The sequence below is a fragment of the Physella acuta genome, unplaced genomic scaffold, assembly GCF_028476545.2.
Source record: "Physella acuta isolate Inbredline_101_S28 unplaced genomic scaffold, ASM2847654v3 ptg000284l, whole genome shotgun sequence".
Taxonomy (NCBI): Eukaryota; Metazoa; Mollusca; class Gastropoda; family Physidae; genus Physella; species Physella acuta.
Window position 1 is genome coordinate 624,869 of NW_026731803.1, and position 10,959 is coordinate 635,827.

The 10,959-nt window shown below is 34.2% G+C and overlaps 1 long non-coding RNA gene across 1 annotated transcript; it reads right to left on the minus strand.

Moving 5' to 3' along the window:
* Positions 1-318: 318 nt before the first annotated feature.
* On the minus strand, positions 319-2,368 carry LOC131939591 (uncharacterized). Its single transcript, XR_009386441.1, has 3 exons — positions 2,155-2,368; positions 1,540-1,721; positions 319-1,417 (listed from the first exon to the last, which is right to left on the minus strand). It is a non-coding gene; the product is annotated as an uncharacterized LOC131939591 (long non-coding RNA).
* Between the last annotated feature and the right edge of the window lie 8,591 nt (positions 2,369-10,959).

Genomic DNA, 10,959 nt, shown 5'->3' on the forward strand with positions numbered 1-10,959 from the left:
TATATAGAATTGTTGATAGAAATGTAAATAACTTGTACAAATCATTTGAGAGTAACAATAGTAACATGTAAGCTTATTTATGATGAAAACAAAAGTAAAAACATGTACACTGAAAGAGAAAAAAACAACTGAAAAATTACATGAAGGTTTATTTAGTAAAAAATTTATTAGCATTTTTTTTGTTTGCTATACAACAAATAAAAACTTCTGTGCATTCTCTGTGCAGGACAACCTGCAACTAAATGATGAACTAAATGATATTGTCTATGTAAATCTTGAGCCCAACATATTGGGGAATGCTCTTTTATAATGTCAGCTCAATATTAGCAAAAGCACTTTGTCATCTTGTCCATTTGTAGCTTTACCTGTATGCACTTCAAAATCTTGGATTATACAAGTTGTTGGACACAACAAAAACTTTGTAGCCCATCTATATGGCTTTCTATGGTTGTAGGTTGGACTGCTTTTGCCTACGATATGTGAATGGGTCGATTTGCTCATGAATACTTAGAATCTCAGATGGCATGGGGTTTGATAAGCACAGAATTCCGACATTGGTCAACTTCAGCCCTTTGAACATTGTTTGACAGCTGTAGCTTATTCTTAATCCACTCGAATCTATTGATGGTTATGTCTGTGACAGTAACACATTAGGTGACAAGGCACCAAGATCTTTGGTATCTAGAATTTTTTTTACAATGTTTATGTAAAACACAATTTCCAGGAGATGTTTTTGTTCATCTTTATCCAGTACTAGTGGATTGTTTATGTCCTGCTGAGGACATAGTTTCACAGGTGTATATTATTCTTTATCCGCTTGAATCTGTTGATGGTCATGATGTATTGACCGTAACACATTTGGTCGCAAGTCTCCAATACACTCGACATCTAAGAGTTTTTAGAATCTTTATGTAATACACACAATTCCTAGGAAATGTTTTAGCTCAATCTTATCCAGTGCTAATGGATTGTTTGTACTGTGGAGGATATTGTTTGACAGGTACAGATTATTCTTATTCCGCTTGAATCTGTTGATGGTCATGACGTATGTGACCGTAACAAACTTGGTGGCAAGGCTCCAATACACTCAGCATTTAGGAATTTTTTACAATGTTTATGTAAAATCTAATTTCCAGGAATAATCTTTATCCAGTGCTAAAGGACTGTTGATGTCATGTTAGAGGACAGTACAGGTTGGATTGATACACAACTGTCCGAACACAGATTATCTGTAAAGATGTCGTTGAAATAATCCAATGGCCGCCTCTGATGTTTGGCTTCTCTCCTAGGATCAGGAAATGGTGGAACATTTGCTGTATACTGGGACTGATCATTCTGTTGTTGCTAATGAAGACCTTGGTGTAGACAATTGAGAAGGTCCTGAGGAGTTTCATCATTTTTCGCAAATGGGCATACTCTGTAGAAATAAATTTTGAGAACATTATTTGGTTATAAATTATGCAATAATTGTATACAAAACAATAAATGCTTTACTAATCTACAATCAAACCTTTAAAGTATGCAATAATAATATGTTACCTTCAACTACGTCAGACAAATCTTCATCACCAACATCCGATAGGACGCGGGTACTGTTTACGTTCTCTATTTCATCATTGGACAACTCACTATCTTTTGAGCCAAAAGGAGTAGCTCAGAATAAACTGGTAGAAGACTTTCAAATTAGACTCTTGGATCCATGGTTATGAATATGTGAAAGCCTAAAATAAAAACAAAAGGTTATTCATTAGTCTAGCTCTAGTCTTAACGATAAATTTATAAATAAAACTAATAAAACTATTGTTAGGCTATAATTTATTATGATTATTATAGGCAAAAACTAGATCTAGAAGCTTTAAATAATATGCCACAACACTAAATGTATTTCACATCATAAAATAAACTATTTTGTGTATAGAAATAATTACCAAGTAAACTAAAGTCTAGCTCAGAGCAGAGCCATTTTTATTTATTCCGTTGCATGTAGTTGCATTACTACAACAATACAAAACCTAGGCTCTTACCAATGAAATATTAAAAATTGTATTGTGAATCAACTAAATTAGTACTAATGCATAGTTATTATTGTAAATATATTTTTTTCAGCTAGTTTATTATAGTTTTAACCAGGTTTTAACGTAATTTTATACTTACCATTTAACAAAAAGCAGAAAAGTGTAGATCGCTTCTAAAAATGTCCGATTTGAAAAAGAAAAATCTTCTTTTCAAAAGAGTTCCGGTATAAAATGTAATAAAAAGTGCTATCCGGAGTAAAATAAGTTGAAAACGAAACAAAATATTAAATAATACAGTACTTGATTACTCCTAAAGTATTGTTGCAAAACTGCAACGCTATGCCATATAGGGTTAATTATGTTTTTAATTTTTTTTTTGTGTTTTAGTAATGTGCTATTTGAACGAAGTCGATTTTGTCCGTCTATCTCAGCCTCAAGCTGAAGGGTTTAGGGAATGTCTCGTTTCTTTCGAATTTTACCAGGTTCTAGCTTCCGTTGAGGTGAGACTAGATCTATATCTTGTTCCCGAATGGAGGTTGTAGAATATAGTTAAGAATAAGTGCAGAGTTATATTTGTTAATTTAACACACGGCGTAGAGCTTACGATTTGAAAGAATTCACATAGTTTTCTGCCGCATTAAATTTAAAGATGGGCCTTACAGTTGTCACGTTCCCAAATTGGACGAAATCTCGGGTGATTCCGAGTGAGCAGTTGTAACCGAGCACGTAGAGTACATCTACCCCCCTTCACTGAACGCACTGGATATTATTACAATTGTATTTAACGGTATAATCTGATTAACTTAAAAAGAAAATTAAACGTACAATAGAAATGAAAAGATGTGTTATAATTAATAAGTTTGCATTGGTGTAGAGAATAGCACTTAACAGAGTTAAAATCTCCTACTGTTCACTTACCTTATCCATATTTAAAATGAAGTACTGTTAGAGCAAACCTGACGTGTAATTTTGATGTATTTTGATTTTAAAATGCCTATACCCAATCGAAACACAGATATGCAGCTAGTACCGCACCTTTTCTGGACAATCCGCCCTCTCTAACCCGAAAAAAACATGCTTACACCTTTGCTGTTTATTAAATGAAATAACGACGCTGATAGTGCTGACTCGCCTTAAAAATATTATATAACGACGCGGATAGTGCTGACTCGCCTTAAAAATATTATATAACGACGCTGATAGTGCTGACTTGCCTTAAAAATATTATATCACGACGGTGATAGTGCTGACTCGCCTTAAAAATATTATATAACGACGCTGTTAGTGCTGACTCGCCTTAAAAATATTATATAACGACGCTGATAGTGCTGACTCGCCTTAAAAATGATATACCGACGCTGATACTCGTCTTAAACCTATTCGCAATGCATTACTGTTAACGTATTTAAATGTTTGGAGGAGGGGGGAGGGGAGTAAGGGGGATGAACCATAACGTCACCACTAAGCTGAAGATTAGTGATCCCTTACAGTAGACGCACTTGGTTTATTTTTATTCACGCAAAGAATGATATTCCATCTTTAACAATCCCCACCCTTCCACACATCATGACCGACCTTCAACTTCGATTAAATTATTTAATTAAAATATATGTAACGTAATATTACAGAAAATAGATTTAAGGATTTCACTTAGGCTTAAAATCCGTTTACTATCAAAAGACAAAATCAATTAATTTTACGTAAACTATGAAATATAAAACGATAGGTATCAATCGCATATTATACCCCTCCCCCTCCACCTCCCCCCCCCTCCCCCGACAATCTGAGTCATAGTCTCTTTTCTTCGAAGATGTATTTCAGAGTGTCTTTCACTGACATAATAAAAGAGCAAGAGGAATGCTTTTAGCGCTATTTAAAACGCTTTACTGAAAGGCTTAACTGTATGATGCACAAATAGACATACCTGTATTGACAAATAGAAAAAAAATTGAAATGAATGTCAAAAAAGTTTTTCCCCTCGTGCCAGAAATCGGATATTTCAACAGCTCATACGGGAAATTCCTAGAATTTCTTCTAACACAGGTTATAAACTTTCGGTGTTAGTTATTCAATACGGCATTACACTGTAATATTTGTACAGTCTGTATTATTGTAAACTTATTTAAGTGCGCTTTTAGTGTTTACCAACGCATTTTTAAAGTAACACCACGAAACGAATAGTTTACAATGTGTAGGCCTACATATTTATTACTTGTTGCTATTGTCCTATTAACGAGAAAAACCTCAAGTAAGTTTTTTGTCTCTTTATTAAAACAAACTTTAATCATGTCTGCTTGTATGTCTGTATATAAAATTTTAAGGAAGCAATTTTTATTAAAAAAATTTAAATAGGTAGGCCTAAACAAAATACACAATAAGATTAAAATAAATAAATCTAGTAATTTATTCATACTGAAATTTAATTAAAATCTAATATTCGGAAACAATAAAACAAATATGAGAAATGTTTACAGTTATGCGTTTTAAAAAGCAATGAAAATAATTTAAAAATAAATATATAAAACCTTCTTTCCTTAACGATAGTATTTGTATCAAACATGTGTAAAAATCTCATGAGGGACCAAAGCTACTTTCTGTTATTCGTTATTAATGACGTCGCCGCCACATACGACCAAAATATATATTGCTTTGAAACCAGATCTTCAAAAAAAACACAATTATCTGCCCTTTTTAACGCCCGTGGTCACTCCCGAGGAGTGAAACCAATCAGAAATAGTTCACGGTGGTAACCAACGATCGAGTGTTCAATTGACATTAATCGCATTGTCTTTTATATTAATGAATATAGTATTCTGCGTCGTACATTTTAATGACTAATTTAATTAGAAAAATTGCATTTGAAGTTAGATATTCTTACATTGTTATAAAAAAAAACTAATTTATCTGGACGGTTTGAAAGACAATACTGCTTTAGAAGTGGTTTAAAACTGAGATACAAAATTTTTAACTTTTAAAATAGCAGTTACATTGAAAAATCATCGGGTTTTCCTGAAGCCGTATTAAACTACTTGGGTGAAAAGAAGGACATTTTAGCTAACATCATAGTTAAAACTCGAAAAACTGGTCCTGCAAGTTCTTGCATTCCTTCAATGAAACATCATACTAACACGGTCTTTGAACTAACCCTGTTTGTAATAAAGCAGAAGTGATCTCCCGTAATCTTTCTAGAATATTCTTAGATATCACTATTGGGGATGGTAACTCTAGTCGGGATATAGACATTTTTTTTGTAAAAATAGCTTTTAAATACTTTAATTTAAAAAAACAAAAGTATCTGGTCAAATAAAGAGGGAGTGATCTCCCCTAAACTTTCTTGATTTTTGTTATGGAACACTGCGTGAAATGGCAACTCCTGATATAGACATGATTTTTATCCATTTTTAATAACTTAAACTTTTTAAAATAGAAAAAAAATCTCATAGAAAAAAGAATTACGCACCGAGTAAAAAGGCAAACAAACTATATACGTAACAAAAGTTGAGATTGTTGTGTAAATTAGGTTAGAGTATTTTTACTTAAAATTGTTATAAACCATAATGCTTTTAACGTCTATAAATAATTTATGCTATCAAAAAATACAACCCACAACAATAGACATACAAAATTTTACAATGCTCAACAAATAAATCAAAAGATTTCTAAAAAGATTTTTGTGACTTTTTTTTTCTGTGACTCTATTTCTGTGACTTTTTTTCCTAGCAAAAACTGACTTCTTTCTGTTTTTTTTTTCAAGTGACTTTTTTTCCTCTCTTAGGTAAAAGGGTCATGGGGTGTTTCCGGGGTGTGGCTCATGGGGGCAGGGGGGGGCGGGGTGGTCGTGGTGTCTGACGAGGCATGAAGAGAGTGACTGTGTGTGTTTAGGGCAAGCTAGGCTTCAGCTTTGTTCTGCGTGTTCTAAAAGCTGAAGTGTTACTATTTTTAGTGTGTGGTGTATGGGCCGAACAGATTGCTGTGTCAGCGATTGAGCTGGAGCGGGTTAGGTTGGTATGTTCCAGACAGGAAGCCGAGTCGTGTTTATGTTTATTTGAATGTTTAGTACGGACAGGTTAAGGTTAGGTGAGGGGATACCGTGGAGTTTTGAAGGTAAAAAATTGGTTAACAATGTTGTCATGGTGAATTAAAATAAGATCATACATGTTAATAAAGGTAACAAAACCATTGTAAAGATTGAATAAAAAAATACTTTTATTTCCATAAAACAAATTACAACATATTTACATTAACAAAATGTACATACAAGTGATAGGTTAAAATTAATTAAATAGATTAATCATAGTTAAATAAATAGTTAAATTTGGTATATACAAAAACCAATGGAAAAAAATTCATAAAAAACGTTTTAATAACAAGCTTTTATGTAATGATGCACTAAAAAGTAGAAAATAAATTATAGACTACTATTTAAATAACTATAAAGAAAAGCGTGGGTCACTTTAGTATCTATTGGATACCTTTACTAATGTTAAGGAAGACACCCACGCTTTTCTTTATATTTATTTAAATAGTAGTCTATAATTTATTTTCTACTTTTTAGTGCATCATTACATAAAAGCTTGTTATTAAAACGTTTTTTATGAATTTTTTTTTCAGTACTTTACATGTTTTATCTACAATAGAGTTACATGACTAAAAACCATTGCGCGCCTACTGAATATCACGTTCAGTAGGCGCGCAATGGTTTTTGAACGCAGCCATTACGTGGTCGTGATGGCACAGCTATTGATGACGCGTGTGGTGTGGTTGGCTAGACATGCCTACTAATTCGGTCCAAATTTTAATTAATTCATAAAAAATCAATTAGGCATCCAATTAAGTCAAATTTAGTTTCAGATTGCATTGTCTTCATGTCTTGACCCACGTGCCAACTGTGAATCGTGTCGGTCAAGTAGAACTGTCCGAATTTTCACTCCTGCGTTTCCGTCTAGACTGACGACTTACGACAGACAGAGGAAGTGAGTTAAATAAAAGCTTGTAAAAACCCAAACGGGGAATAATCATAAGGTGTTGAATACAACTAATAAATAAATAACAAAGCAGTAACAAACATGGTTTATTATACAACCAAAGTTCAAAAGATAGATTACCTCTTCCGTGCTTAGTAATGTTCATCTTGATCCCTTGCATTTAATAAGGTGGTACTTATCTAAACAACTGATGTAGCCTATCCAATAGAGGGACTTGTCATGACTGTCAGCGTCTATATTTAATACAATTACAAAAATTTCATAAAAAAACGTTTTAATAACAAGCTTTTATGTAATAATGCACTAAATTATACACTACTATTTAAAAACTGTAAAGAAAAGCGTGGGTCACTTTAGTACCTATTGGATACCTTTACTAATATTTAGGAAGAGACCCACGCTTTTCTTTATAGTCATTTAAATAGTAGTGTATAATTTATTTGCTCCTTTTTAGTGCATCATTACATAAAAGCTTGTTATTAAAAAGTTTTTTATGAATTTTTTTTTAGTACTTTACATGTTTTTAATTACAATAGAGTTACATGACTAAAACCATTGCGCCGCCTATTGAAAGTGATGACGCGTGTGGAGTAGTTGGATAGAACTGCCTACTAATTTGGTCAAAATTTTAATTAATTCATAAAAATATTAATCAGGCATCCAATTAAGTCAAATTTAATGTCATGATGCATAGTCTTCGTGTCTTAACCCATGTCTTTACAATTACGATCCGTATCTGTCAGTTATAAGTGCCGTCAATTTCGCTCGGGCGTTTCGATCTAGACAGACATACAGACTGACGACAGACTGACGAGGAAGTGAGTTAAATAAAAGCTTGTAAAAACCTGTGCCGTTCTGCCTGAGTGTTACACTGGGGTCATGGGGTATAGGTTGAAAGGGGGTGGGTGCTGGGCGATTGGGCTGGGGCGGGTAAGATTGGTATGTTCAAATTTTTATATAGCTATCCTGGGATGTGGGGGTACAATGGAGTTTTATTTTTAGAGGTCAAAATTTATTTAGAAGTGTTCTCATGAGATTTCAAGTAAGTTCATACATGTTATTAAATGTAACAAAAAAAGGGGGGGGGGGTGAGGTCATGAAGTGTGAGGGTATAGAAGTGGGGTCATGGGGTCATTTGTATGTTGTGGACCAGTGTACCGTAGATATAAGATGATAGTAAAAGTGTAGGATCGAGTCTTTACAAAATTTGTCTATAGCCTGTGTAAATAAACAATACACAAAAATAACAACAATTGGTACGAGCCTTTTTCCTTAGTAATGTACATCTTAAATGCTTGCATTTTAGTAAAGTGATACATATATAAAACACTGATGTATACAGTACAGTGTTAATTAACATAAAATAGAGTGGGTACAAAAGGGGTCCTGGGGGGAGGGTAAGGAGGTGGGGTTACAATGCTTATTTAAATGCTGTGTAATTAAACAATACAAAAAAAAAATATTAACAACAATAGGAATCTAGATGGTAAGGAATAAATGATTAGAAAAGAGGTAGGGACGTAGGGGTTGTAGGGGTGGGGTCGTGAGGGCAAGAACATAAAAAATGGGAGGGGTTGGTGAGACACCCGAGGCGGTTGTGCGTTTCTAAGGTGTTGTGATGTTTTGATTGGCTTGTGTGTGTGTGTGTGTGTGTTTAAATGATGTTTTTTATGTTATTTGTTTGTCGAGTCGTCTTTTCAAAATTCGGTCCAAAGTCTGTGGCGTAGTGTGTCTGTTGTCGAAGTGGGTTCTGAGTCTGTTTGTCCAAACAGTTTGTCTGTAGATCGCCACGATATCTGCTTTCTGTTCTAGTTCTCATCTCTCTTTGTGTTTGGGTAGTTTGTTTAACGTAAAAGGTCTCGTTTCTGGTCACTATTTGGGTCTCTAGAGTCTTTTTCATTGTCTGAATGGCGGGGCAGTCTAAGTAGATGTGTCATTCTCATTCTGATAGTTTTGTCTACATAATGTGCATTTCTTTTGTGAGTGGTGTCCTATGGGTGTTGAGTTGTAGATAAGTCTATAGGCAATTTCTCTAGCTTTGGGTGTGATTGTTTGGAGGTTGAGGTTTCTAAAGATTAATTTACAGTTCAATTATGTATGTATTATGTATGCATATGTATCGGACCGCGGATTCCAAAGACATATAAGAAAATAAAAGAATAGTGGTGTACGTCTAAAGTGCTCATCGTCTAAATTAATTATTTAATACATTAATATTGACTGTGTTGTAAAAAGAATTTTCATTTTTTTAAACTTATTGTAATAATTGTCGGCATGTCCATCAAACAAATTGTTTTAAAAATATATCACATTTAAAAAAAAATTCTAATTGTGTCTGAAAATTATTTAAATTTAGTTCTTTATTTTTTATTACGTCCCTTGATAAATTAAGAAAACACAATTACTTCCCTTTATTAAAAAATACTTTTTATTACTTTGTTTTGGAGTTGGGTAACAATATTTACATAATTAGCGGGGATTGATCAAGTGCAATTTAAAATAATGCCGTTTATTTATTTCATACTTTCATAGTTTATTTAATTTTTTGTTTTGCTTTTTATTACATAAAGTATTGGTGCGCGGACCTTTGAACACAGGTGCTTTGACCATAGGGCTTTGACCATAGGGGTTTGACCACAGCGGGCCTTTGACCATAGCGGTGCTTTGACCATAGGGGGTTTGATCATAGGGGGTTTGACCATAGGGGGTTTGACCACAGGTGTTTTCTCGGCAGAGGGTCTTTGATAACAGGTGGTCTATCAACGGGTGTTTGATCACAAGCGCTGTGTCCGGCTTTGATCATAGGTGTGATACAATTAACACGATTTTATACATGTTAGCATGTATTTAAAAAAAAAGACAAGAACTATAAAGGCTGGTGCTAGGCCTCATGGATTTATTTTAAATATAAATGAAAAACAAATAATGCGACATATAACAAGTTTCACAAATAAATAATGTAGATGTTCTTGAAAATACATAGCATATATAAAGGATAAAAAATGATACAAAACTTGCCAACAATATAGTCAAAGATGTAATACATAAAATGGTTAACTAAATGACAGATGTGCTATAGCACGCAAATATGTCAGTACATCTGTTTGACCATATGTCTAGACAGCACGTTGTACTTTTTCGTACAGCATCTTGTATCGCTTCTCAGCTGGGTAGCTTGCCCCTGCGACACCTTGCAAGAAAGTTGTCTTTTGCCGTGTGCAGTCCATCTGTAGACATTCAAGGAAACGCCACATTGTTGGGTGACTGCATTGGAGGAGAGACTAAAGACTGTAATGCCATCCTTCACAAATGTTATTTGTTCGTGCTACATCATCGTCAATCGCGTGCATTTGATTCCAAGTTTCAACGAAACAAAACACCTGAGATCAAAGACCCTATGTGGACAAAACACCTATGATCAAAGCCGGACACAGCTCTTGTGATCAAACACCCGTTGATAGACCACCTGTGATCAAAGGCCCTCTGCTGAGAAAACACCTGTGGTCAAACCTCCTATGGTCAAACCCCCTATGATCAAACCCCCTATGGTCAAAGCACCGCTGTGGTCAAACCCCCTATGGTCAAACCCCCTATGGTCAAAGCACCTGTGGGATACCGTATTATAGCTGTTAAGTATTTAATTATTTAAATAACTTTTTGATAATTATTATATATTTACAGAAGTTTTTACAAGCTTTTTATTACATAAAGTATTATGGGATGGCGTAGTCTAGTGGTAAAAAACTAGACTGCTGACCCGACACAATAAAGTTACATCACTAAAAACCATTGTGCGCTTATTGAACGTGATGTTTCGCTTTTGTCGTAGACCCACGTACCAATTACGAACCGTATCTGTCAGTAAGAAGTGCCTGCAATTTCGCTCTGGCGTTTCGATCTAGACTGACGAAGAAGTGAGTTGAATAAAAGCTTGTAAAAATCAATAATGGTTTAGAAGC